Source organism: Lissotriton vulgaris, chromosome 5 (assembly GCF_964263255.1).
Source record: "Lissotriton vulgaris chromosome 5, aLisVul1.2, whole genome shotgun sequence".
Classification (NCBI taxonomy): Eukaryota; Metazoa; Chordata; class Amphibia; order Caudata; family Salamandridae; genus Lissotriton; species Lissotriton vulgaris.
Genome location: NC_141693.1, coordinates 1,489,897,124 through 1,489,908,742, shown reverse-complemented (window position 1 = coordinate 1,489,908,742; position 11,619 = coordinate 1,489,897,124).

The window sequence follows — 11,619 nt, the reverse complement described above, 5'->3', positions numbered from 1 at the left end:
ATCGATCCCATACAAATCCAAAGTTGGCCAACACAAATTCCAAAGCCACAGTAAGCGTTACTAAACTACCTTACCAATCCCAGGCATCAAAACCAACAGCAAGTGCCGCATAACGACTCTTACCAATCACTTGGTGTCCAGGTTCCAACTGCCAAGTTCTCAAATCGACCAAATGGTCACTGCATGGCAAATCAACAGAAGAGATCTCAGTCGAGGACTGGCACCACCTGGAGGGTCAGATCAGAAAGAGAGGAAAAACGCTGTGGTTGCCAAGACGCGGGTCTCCTCGGGCAGTGATCGTACAAAGCAAGATTCCAATCCTCCTTTTCGACCACTCCTTCGGGTATCCGAGTCGCCGATTAGCCCCACGTGTCGGGCACCAATTTGTGGTAGTGAGCCTCAGCAAGGTCTACCAGTGCAAGGGGTTCACCCTTCTCTGCACAAGTCCTCTGACCAATAGGATAGAAGTTGGCACAGAAACTGGAATAGAAAATACAAAGTTTATTAACCTCATGAGGTGGAACTACATTCACACAACACCCTTCAGCAATGTATGAAGTAGCACACTGAATGGAAGGAGCTTGGTCCTTTTACACCCACAAAGGGGCTCAAAAGAAGGCGGTACAAGTACAAGAAGTAGGTTTTAGGCACATATAAGGTTGCACAGAAAATGCACAGTCAACAAGTGGGAGGAGCTAGCAGTTGCTAATTCTGGTGAACACATCCTGACATTTACAGACTAATAGCAGCTGCATGGACAGCTGCAAGCTCAACTGTGCATGTGCAAATTGGAAGAGGCTTAATATAACCTGTCTCTAGGCAGATTTCAAGAACAAACAGCAAGGTAGGACAGAGCACATGGCATACACGTGGTAGCACATGGCAAACAAAATGGCTGTCAGAAATACAAAATGGATTCCACAAAACAGACAAGATAGCCTCTATGTACAGGATGGCTTCTGCTAATGCTAACCCAATCGCTGCCAAATTACAACAGCACTGCCATATTCCCCTACAGATAGGGCCAATGGAATTATGCGTTTGTGCAGCCTCTGTGTTTTTCGCATAATTATGATTTGCCACATAATGTCTCATCGGCTGCAATATCTGCAGATTGTAATAAACAAAAAAATTGTTTCTAGCCGAAACGGGTTAAAAGTCACTAAAAATGCAGCAACATGTTGCCTTTGTAAAGGTTGACTGGTCACCATTCTGTTGCTTTTTGAGTCTTAAATTGGCACTCAGGAAGGTGAAAATGTCCAGACAGTGTTAAAGTAAAAATTTGCAAAATAACGAAGTAATACTATCAGGAAATGTTCTGCGTTTGCCGCATAATTTTCCTGGTCTTGCTTTATTTGCTCATATATTGGGTCACACCTGCCATATAATTCCTGTGGCCCTGCCTATAATCTAGTCTGACCCCGATAATCCCAATGGACACCAGCCTCTTTGAGCTCATTTGCTGGCCTCGGAGCGACCCTTTCAGATCACCTTCCACACAGACTTCACTCTCTTCCCCCTGCCACCCCGCTCCACTGACCCACCACACCTTCTACCCAACAGTAAAATGTTGAACACCTGGTAATTTGAAAAGCCAGCCTTCTCTTTAGCCTGACACCTCCCCCTTACTGTTCGTAATAAGTCTATTTGTAGGCACCTTGAGGCTTTTGTGTGTCGGGCCCTGTAAATCCCCAATATCGATACCTAAATGTTAAATTATAACTTTTTTTAATGTCTGTGTCGTGATATGTAATCAGGGACACTGGAAAAACGCAGCAAGAGAACTGCAAATTAAACTCACGGTTGTTTAAATGATGTAATAAGCAAAGGCAAGTTATGCGCAATATTCTGATAGTATTACTTGTTTTTTTTAAATAAATTTAACACACTAATACTATCTAGGCAAGAGATGTGCAGCGTTAATATAATTTAAACAAGTGAAATTGCAACAGAAGGGTAACATTTTGCAAGTGGTCGGCTTCTGCCACAGCGCAACACATTGTTTTTTTCAACTAAGGTAGATCTGTTTCAGCCAGAAAATAATTTGCATTTTGGTTGAAACTTACAAATCATACAGCAAAAGGTAAAATAACGAGGCACGCCATGTAAATCCATAATGAATGTGGGGAAATGTCACAGACAAAAGAATTGCATGCCATTGTTTTGTTCGAATGAAAAGCACAAATGACTTAGTCTATTTGTGCAGCAGCGCAGAGTTAGAGGCCTGGAGACGCTCACCGAACCCTGAATGTTATATTTAGGCTTTCCTGTTTTCAGTTTCTATTTTTGGTAAATTCTGGTGGTGTTTTTTCAGTGTTTTCCAGTGATTTCCATACCTCAAAAAAACAGTGCTTTTCAGAGTTTACTCATTTCCGCGCCATAAAAAACAACTGAAACGGTGTTTTACCGGGGTTTATGGAACACTTTGCTTTTATGATTGCTTTTTCAATTTTTATTCAGAAATTGTATACTGCTCTACAGTTCAGTTTTACTTTTTTTTATTCAAGAACACATACATACTCCCATGCACTGACTACCTTCCCACGAGTTACCCAAAATGCTGGTTTACTTTCTCTAATTGTTTATACAGCCTATATTACTATTAAATGTAAAGCAAGATTGTTTTATGTTACACACACAGAAGTTCGGTTTTTAGAACACAGATCCTTCACCAAATTATTTCAATGTGCTCGCAAAGTGAATAGCTAAGGAAAATGATTAGGGCTCCCGGTTTTATGGTTTTTATTTTTTTGCCATTTCCATCTGTATTTATCCATATTTATTTTTTGGGCATTTTTTCTGTATTTATCCACATTTATTTTTGGCACAAACAAAAGACGACGCTAGAGCTAGAATTTTTCCACATTTATTTAAATTGACAATTTTATTCGTTTTCTTGTACAATATAGTCTATATGTACTAGAAAACAAATAACAAGCATTGACATAGCCAATAAGTCTAGCCTTTGGGATTTTATAAGTATTTAGTTATGCAGCACAATATCCTTGGTGCAACAATATCAACTATTACATGGATAAAGACTTATAACGTCCCAAAGGCGAGACCTATTGGCTATGCCAATGCTCGTTAAGGTTCATGTGACACCAGTTTGCATGTGGAAGAATAGGTGCTTCAACAGCTGAGCACTGATTTTGAGGCTACGCAATAATAGTCACAGTATGCAATTGCAACAAAAGCGTGCACATTTGTAAAACAGTTAAACTTCTATTCAACGCTTAAAAATTAATGCCCTCATAGGAAAATAGTTATCAGGTTTAAAAGATTCCAATCAAGCAGTATGTCATAGCTCTGGGAAACCAACATTAATGACTAAATTAAACAAAAATTAAGTAATAATATATTCTTAACACAATGTTCTCTTGCAGACTATGTAAACAGAAAAAAATGGTCAGTTTTTTTTGGGGGGGGGGGGGGGGGGGGGGGGGGGGGGGGGGGGGGAGGGATGTGTGGTCCCTACTTGTGGGAGGCTTTTTCACTATTTCACTACATGCATTTCCCCACTGTGGCAGTAAAAATAAAATAAAAAGTAAGAAATAGCGAATAGGCAGATTGGGAACACATGGGATACTGGAATTAGTCAACAAAACCTCTCTAAGTAATGTAAATGCTCCTTTGAAGACCTGCGAAAAACGTGTGCTTGTCAAATAAGATGCCAGAAACAACAGCTCAAGTTGCAGCAGCAGCCCGGGCTCGGACACAGGACAGAGGACAGGGGGGCTAGGGGGGTGAAGGGGTGTTGCATTCCTTTGAGCCCTGTGATCGGTGTGCAGCCTGATGACAGGTAACTGGAGACAAGTCAGAGGGCATGTGCAGGGCCATTAGGTAGCGCTTTCGCGCGCTAATGGCCCTGTTAATCGCAGAGGGGAATTTCCTTTAAAAAGACAGTTAACGAGGCTTTGTTGTTTATTTCTCCCCTTCTAACCAGACTGCAGGCAGTGTCTACCCCCTGTGAGAGCTGCCTTTTACACGGGTGCTACGTGCCCAAGTCCATTAGCAAAACTTTGCTACCATCTGTCAGTGTCCCTTTGTTTCTACTCGGCGCCCTGCTGCTCTCTAAAGCCCTTCCCTTATCTAATCGCGCCTTATCTTCCATTCGAAGTGCCCCGTCCTTGCAATACCCAACGCCAGTGTGCCAAATTTACTAGTATTTTGCTGTTTATAAATATACAGACATAGGAAATATAGATTTCCGTCTGTATTTATATGTATAAATCCGTAAAAACGGAAAACCGGGAGCCCTAAAAATGATACGTAGTTATGGGGCAGTGGAATTATGCGGCCGAAGAGGAACAATTATGCTGCAGAAGAGGGCCAAGTATGCTGCAGAAGAGGGCCAATTATGCTGCAGAAGAGGGCCAATTATGCTGCAGAAGAGGGCCAATTATGCTGCAGAAGAGGGCCAATTATGCTGCAGAAGAGGGCCAAATTAAGTGGCAGGGTTGACCGAATTATGCAGCAAGAAAATGTAAACTATGCTGCATAATGCGGCACATTTGCTGATAGTATTGCTTCACTATTTCAACACTTGTTAACACTGTCTGGGAATAGGTTGTACCTCATTAGTACCAAGTTTAACAGTCAAACATAGCCATAAGCACAGAAAGGTGACCATTCAACCTTTACAATGGGCCTTCCATTACACTGCAACACATGGCACGAGGCTTTGCCAATGCTTGTAGCTAATTGCGATCAGGAGCTAAACTTTCCTAAAAACAGTTTGTTTTCAAAACAGGCGTTCCAGCTATAGCTTTAACATAAAATAGCACCTTCATTCCCCATCGCTTATTGCAGTATTATACCTCTACTTGTACTTTGTTCGTTTTTGTAACCTGCACACTTCACTTTTTCCTCATGTAATGTACTGATTGCTACCTCATGTATTTTGGTTGCTCGCTATTGTCACTTTTGATTCATGTAACTTAACGTTTGCTTTTCTAATTTGTTCACTTGTAATTTTCTCCTCATGTATCATAACTGTTCCTATTGTGAAGCGCTCCGACACCTTCGGGTAAAATCCGCGCTATATAAAATCGCATAAATAAATTGCTGGGTCCCTTGGCTTACATAACTGAACGATATTGGTAGAAGTTTAATACCTTAAGTACCACAATTAAAAGAAGAAAAAAAATTAAACAAAGGTGTCGTGCAGTCCCCAAAGATCTGAAGATTTGTTTATTCTTCATTTGCCACTTAAAAAAATCTGGTGGTGGGAATTGCCCCTTAACTCCCCACTCAAAAATCTGGTTGAAGGGTGATACATCCCTCGTAGTTTGTGCCCCCACCACGAGCAGTGGGTGGTACATGTGCACTCTTCGCAGAAGCACGACGGAGAGCACTAGGTCACGAGCGAGATTCATTTATATTTATTTATTAGAGCTCGGTTCTTGGCTCCCGGCCATGGCGTAGCACTCGGAACTGCAGGCAGTGGCAAGAGAGCTCAGGAAGGGGAGGGGGGGCTTCACTGCTGGAATTGCAAGGGGCGCTGTACATCCAGTCGGACAGTGGCTGTAACAAGGGGTGAAAACAAAAGCCTAAATTACAAGTAAATGGTCTTTTAAAGACCAGTTAACTACTCGTGTGTGGCTGCAATGAGACAGACGCCAGGCATCAAAGCTGTGCCAGCCCGAGGTGACACACACGACGGGGGTGGGGGGCTGATGCAGACACTCTTAAGAAAGTCTCTTCTGCCGGGATACCGGAAGAGCAGATGCTCGTAATTAAAATGGACTTGAGGAGCTGTTTATGGGGTCACAATCCTGGGATAGCATAGGCTGCGGCTAGTCAGGCCTGAGGTGAACTGGCAAAAAGACGTATATACAAGTGGTGCAGTAGTTTAAAAGTAAATATATTTGGTAGAGCTGTTCTTGGTCAAAGTACAAGTTCATACTTCCTGCAGAGCGGATTGGAAGTGCTCTGTTAAAGGTGTGCGGGTCGGGCATGCTGCACGTCACCATGGAGGTGCAGACGCTAAAGGGAGTGGTATCCTAATGCATCAATGAGTGCCACAAGCCGCTTCTGACCTGCCCTCACGGGTATCACGGCCTGGAGGGCCTCTTGCAAAGGCTGTAACCCTTCCCTTTCCCAAATCGTCACTGTGTGACACTTGGGAACGGGAGGGGTTGTACGAGGCGGCTCTAATTGACTGAAAGGCAGCCTCGGGAGTACAGGGCTGAAACTGTACATGCCCAGGGCTGCTTAAAAAATGTGACGCTTTAACACGTCATTACTCGGCGGTCCCGGGGACTCCGCAGTGTTGCTGGCCTGGGCTGGCAGAATTTCAGGCCATACCAGACGGCTTAAGTTAAATTCATTTTCAGCCAAAAACATGACATAACTGGCGCATGCGCTTTAGCGCATGCGCCCCTATGAAATCTGCCCGGGTGCCTGATGTCTGTTTTTTGACGAGGCGATCTGCACAGTATGCTTTGTTTTTAAAGCAAAATGGATGGTAATTGCTTTTTGCAATTACCATTCATAAAGCTGTGAAATTACTAAGGGCGCCCAACTATAGAAACTGCCACTACACAGAACCATCGCCGAATGCAAAGCGCAGTGCCCGTTTCAAGAGCAAGGCGCTGAAAGTAAGTGTGTTTGCAGGCCATGAACAACGGGAGGAGGGGTAAATGTTTCATGGAATTACCAATGCCTTGGCGATGAGGAGCCTCAGTCAGAACAGAACAGCACAGAGTCAGTGGCAAAGTACCTGCGTGTGCAGAGGCAGTTAAAATGGATCTGCCTCTGCAGCATGACGCAGCTGAGGGGTGAAAGTCTAAATGTAGTGACCCAAACGTGAAGGAGCTTCAAGTGAGTTGAAACGCTTTTGGGGTAAGGGAGTTTGTGTATTCACCCCGAAGCGCTGTACTTGCTCCCATAAATAATCAGAGAGATAGTGTCGCTGGTTGAGGGGCTAGAGGAATAATATCTAGAACCCCTGCGCGGCGTATTCATGAGTGTATGAAGACTGCGGAATACTTCTGGAACAGCGCTGTGTGATGTAGAAGTATTGCGAAGCAAGCGCTTTCGCACAGGAACAAAAGCCCTGGGACAGCAGCTGACTTGACGCGCTGGCGCACTTCGAATAAATAGACCGGCAGAGTAGAATGCATGAGACATGCTGAAAGGAAAACAGACACGCTGAGAAGAATTCATGAGATGCGCTTTGGCTCCCTCAAGTGGCCAAAAGGTGTAAATGGCCAAGTGGTGAATCAAATGTGAAAAATTCAGCGATACTCTGTTTAAACCGGGTCAGCTGATTTGCAGTCAGTAGGGTAGTATCGGGCAGAGTCGGTTTTAACCGAATTCCGGACAGCCTAGTTATATTATTTTACAACTCAAACAGCGATCTGGGGCCCCATTTCCTTCTTTGCACTAGGGCCAAAGACACCTACGGCTACCCCGCCATCATGGCTGCAATATATGATGGTCACTCCATTAAAAAAACTTAAATAAACAACCTGGTACAGAGCATGCTCGGAGAAACCGCATACATTAAGTTACGATGTTTAAATAAGGTTCGAACCATAGATTTTCCAAACTATTACTCAGCATACATTTGAGAAGCACTTATTCAGAAGTTGTGGCTGCAACAGATGAAAGCACAATCAGTTGTGCCAGCACATTAGACTCTAGAGTGCCTATCCTATATTCAGCTGAACATCCTTCTTCTGTGCGAGCATAAGGCACGAAGCTCCCTTTTGCCCCAGTGGAAAAATAAAAAAATAAACATGCAAGGCCGAGGGGACAAGATGCAAGCCTCTCAGAGAATGGGGGCTAGAGCGTGACAGCGACGCAGCACAAAGGCACTGCAACACTAGGCGGGGCCTAAGGGAGACAGTGCGGTCACCAACCCCACTTCCAAAGAAACCAGACAGAGAACCAATGCCAACAGATCTCGCCAAGACGAGCAGTGCATGCGCTGCAACGCAGGCGAGACCTAAAAAGGGGGTTGAGGAGGAGGGAAAATCATTAGATCGGCCTGTAAGGTACAGCAGAGGGGTGAAGGGAGGTAAGAGTTTTGAAGATAGAATGAATGGCAAAAGATTTGAGGCAGGATAAAGCTTAAGCAAGGATTCAAAAGATTTGAGGCAGTGCCAGATTAATGTGACAAGGGGAATGTGAAAGAGTCCTAGAAGTAGAGGGTGAAAATGTTCAGGGTAAGCGAAGGGAAGCAAGCAGTCGAGTAGATTTGTGTATAAGGGAGTCAGCAACTAGAGAGTTAGAGATTGAAGAGGAGGCTGTACAGTATGAGGGCTGGGAAAAGAGAATAGGGAGGATGTGAAAGGCAATGACTGTGTACAGAAGCATTAGAGGAGGGTACAGGTTTCTCTCAGATGTATCAGTAGAAATAGCGGGTGGAACTAGACTCATTGGATTGGACGTTTGACTCATTTATGAACTCAGAGTGCTCAGAACATTTTGTTTTGCATTTGTTAACCTCAAGTTTGGGGATATGGTTTGGGGTTGTATGGTAGCAAACCCTTGAGCACCATCAATCTATTACTCATTGTCTTTACTGCGTCCTGATAAAAAAAAAAAAACAGTGAACGCCTTATCTTAGACTTGGCAACCCTGTGAATTTGATTGATGTTCAACGCCACACTACTCCATTCTACATCACTCCAGTACTCCATGACACTGCACTATAAGTCATCATAATAATGTACAGCAATGTACTCCGCTCTACGCCATTCCACAACACACGATAAATCTTTAAACACTCCGCTCTGCAACACTACTTTACGATGCTCCACACCACTAACTTATAGCCATGCTGACCAGCAGCCAAGCTGGTGTACAACATAGCTAAAACATACTGGCAAAGTCAATAGTTCTGGCACGGGTGAGACCTATTGGCTTTGCCAGTGCTTGTTTGTATGTACTCCAATTACTCATCTTCTGGGTGATCGGGGTCATAGTTCACAGGCCTATGTATGTATTTACTGACCCATGCAAAAAGAACAATTGAGGGACAGAATGCAGAACAATGTCTAGCATTCACCCAGGTACAGAGATCTGGGCCTAAATCCATTGTTTTTGTTGCTCCCCATGCCATTCTTATTTCAGGGATTCACCTCATATCAGCCAGGATAGCTTGACTACAGTTGCCACTGCAATCAAGCTAGCCGTCCATCATCTCTTTGTGTTTGCTTTACTGACCTATGCACAGACTGTCTCAAACGAGAATGCTTGACTGACTTGTATATATTTAAAGTTTTCGTTGTAAAGTTGTAATTCACCTAAATGACCAGTACTCATGAACAGGTGAAGATCCCATAATGGAGTAATATCAAAACCATCAATTCTAAACCATACTCTGTTTATGCCTAGTAGATCAACAAAGTTGTACTTGCAGTGGCTACATAGAGAACGAACTGGAGTAGGGTGTGCCCAGAAGTGGGTCCCTTGCTCTGTGCCACTTGATGCTAGCTTGGCTGGTGAGGGGTGATACTCTGAAACCAGTCCCACGATGCTCTTGTACGATCCAAGAAGGACCTGGACGGACTGTTCCCATGAGTAACAGGGGCAATACTGATTTGCATATGGCTAGGGGCCATGGTGTGAGAAAGTGCCTCTTTTTGCCTGGTTTTCATGTGGTTTCAATTGTTGTACACAGGGGCCCTGCCAATTAGGTCCCATGTGCCAGTGCTCCATCCTGAAAACAAAACCTCAATTGGTACCTCTGCCCTCTATATGTCCCTAGTAAAAGTTGCGCTGGGTACCTAGGACCTGAATTGAGTTTTCTGGGACAACGACACTGCCTACGAGGTAGAAAATGAGTCAATGCCACCATGCCTGGGTGACATACCAGCCAGCCCTGCCTGACGGTATAGGTAAGTCACCCCTCGAGCATGCCTTACAGCCCTGTGGCAGGGTGCACTATACCTCAGGTGAGGGTATACCTGTATGAGCAGATTTGCCACTATAATAATAATATTGGGCACAATTTCCTAATATTCAAAGTGCCAGTGCTGCTTTTGTGATGAGAACCCCAGCCTCTGCTGCTAGCAGCAGATAGCAGCCACTGGTTTACACTCCCACTTTGGGTAGGAACACTTAGGAGAGTAGAAAGTGTGCCCACCTCTGCCAACTCCACCCCCCCTCCTCGCCCCCCCCCCCCCCAAGGTGAGGGAGAGGAGGTGAAGGACGTCTTTCAGTCCGTCATCTTGAATATGGGGAGACCCCTCCAATAAGGGGTAGGTCTACGCCCCTCCCAAAGGAAGAGAGCAAAATAGAGGGTGTACTCCTCCTAGGTTAAGGTGCCCATTGGCACTACCTGTAACTTCCATAAAACCCCCCTAAATCAAGTATTTAGATGGTTTCCCCCAGACCTAGAAACTAGATCTGCAACGACCTAAGAAAGAAGATATCCCATAGAGAAGACTGAAGACGGCGACTGGCCTGTCTCCAGCAAACCTGTTTTGCAACCAGCAACCTCTGAAAACCCTGGGAGGATTACTGCCTTTGAAAAAGTCTCCAGAGGACAGCGGCCCTGCCCAGAAGAATCCACCTCCAAGGACTCCTGGATAGATCCAGGCAGATCCGCATATCCTGCCCACGGTCAGAGTGGCTCCCCTGCGATCCAGACCTCCAGTCTAGCGTTGACTGACCGCTCCGGATCTCCACTATGTCTGCAGCCTGAATCCAGAGGCCCTGCGGCCATAAGACTCCACCACCAAAAGGAATCCCTGGGCCTTGGTGCACTCAACAGACTGAGCCTCGAAGATCTCCTACATAACATTACGGTCTGTCTCCCTCTTGCAACCTCCAGTGCGACGCCCAGCACTGATTTTGAATCCTGCCACCCATGTACAACTGTCGGTATATGTTTGCTGCTTCATGCCCGCCCCCATGCTTGTGCTAACCCCCAAATATTGGCCCCTGCAACCAGTGTGGTTCCAGGCACTCTCAGTCTCCATTGAAACGCATTGGGCAGAACTGAGACTGACCTCTGCACCCAGCCGCCCCATGCGCCACAGTTTTGGTACTCAATTGATCCGTGCTCATCTTTGGGCCAGAAAACTGGGTTTGTTAAGTGTGGTACTTGCACATTAAATCGCATTATTATTTCCCCATAGGATACCATTGAACTGCATCTGCTTTTGAAATTTTTCTAAAATTGGTGTTGATCTTTGAGTCTTGTCCCCATTATTGGTCAACGTTGTGCAACAAAGGTCCTGCACGCCTACCCGCTAACACTACCACCAATAGATCACTTTGGGTTTTACATTGAGCCCTGTTCACTTTTTGGGAATCCCTGAACTCTGTGCACGGTATAACCACCTAGTAACCTACCCAGATGCTGATGGTATTCCCCTCCTGTGCTGAGGGTCAAGGATTATGGGTGTGTTCATGACGAGCTCAGCTCGTCATCAGCACAGCTCAACCGTGCCTCATGAAGAGCCGAGCTCGTCATGAGCATCTGAGGGGTCAAAAAATGTCAGCACTCCGTCCATCTTGTGGTGACTACCACAAATGGGCAATTTCTGTTTTTTTTTTTCCTCCACTGTAAGTGCCCCTTTCCAGTTTACATATAATTTATGCATGCACAATTTTCCCACAGGAAGTGGGCAGCGATTTACCTCTTATAGGTTGAAGAGT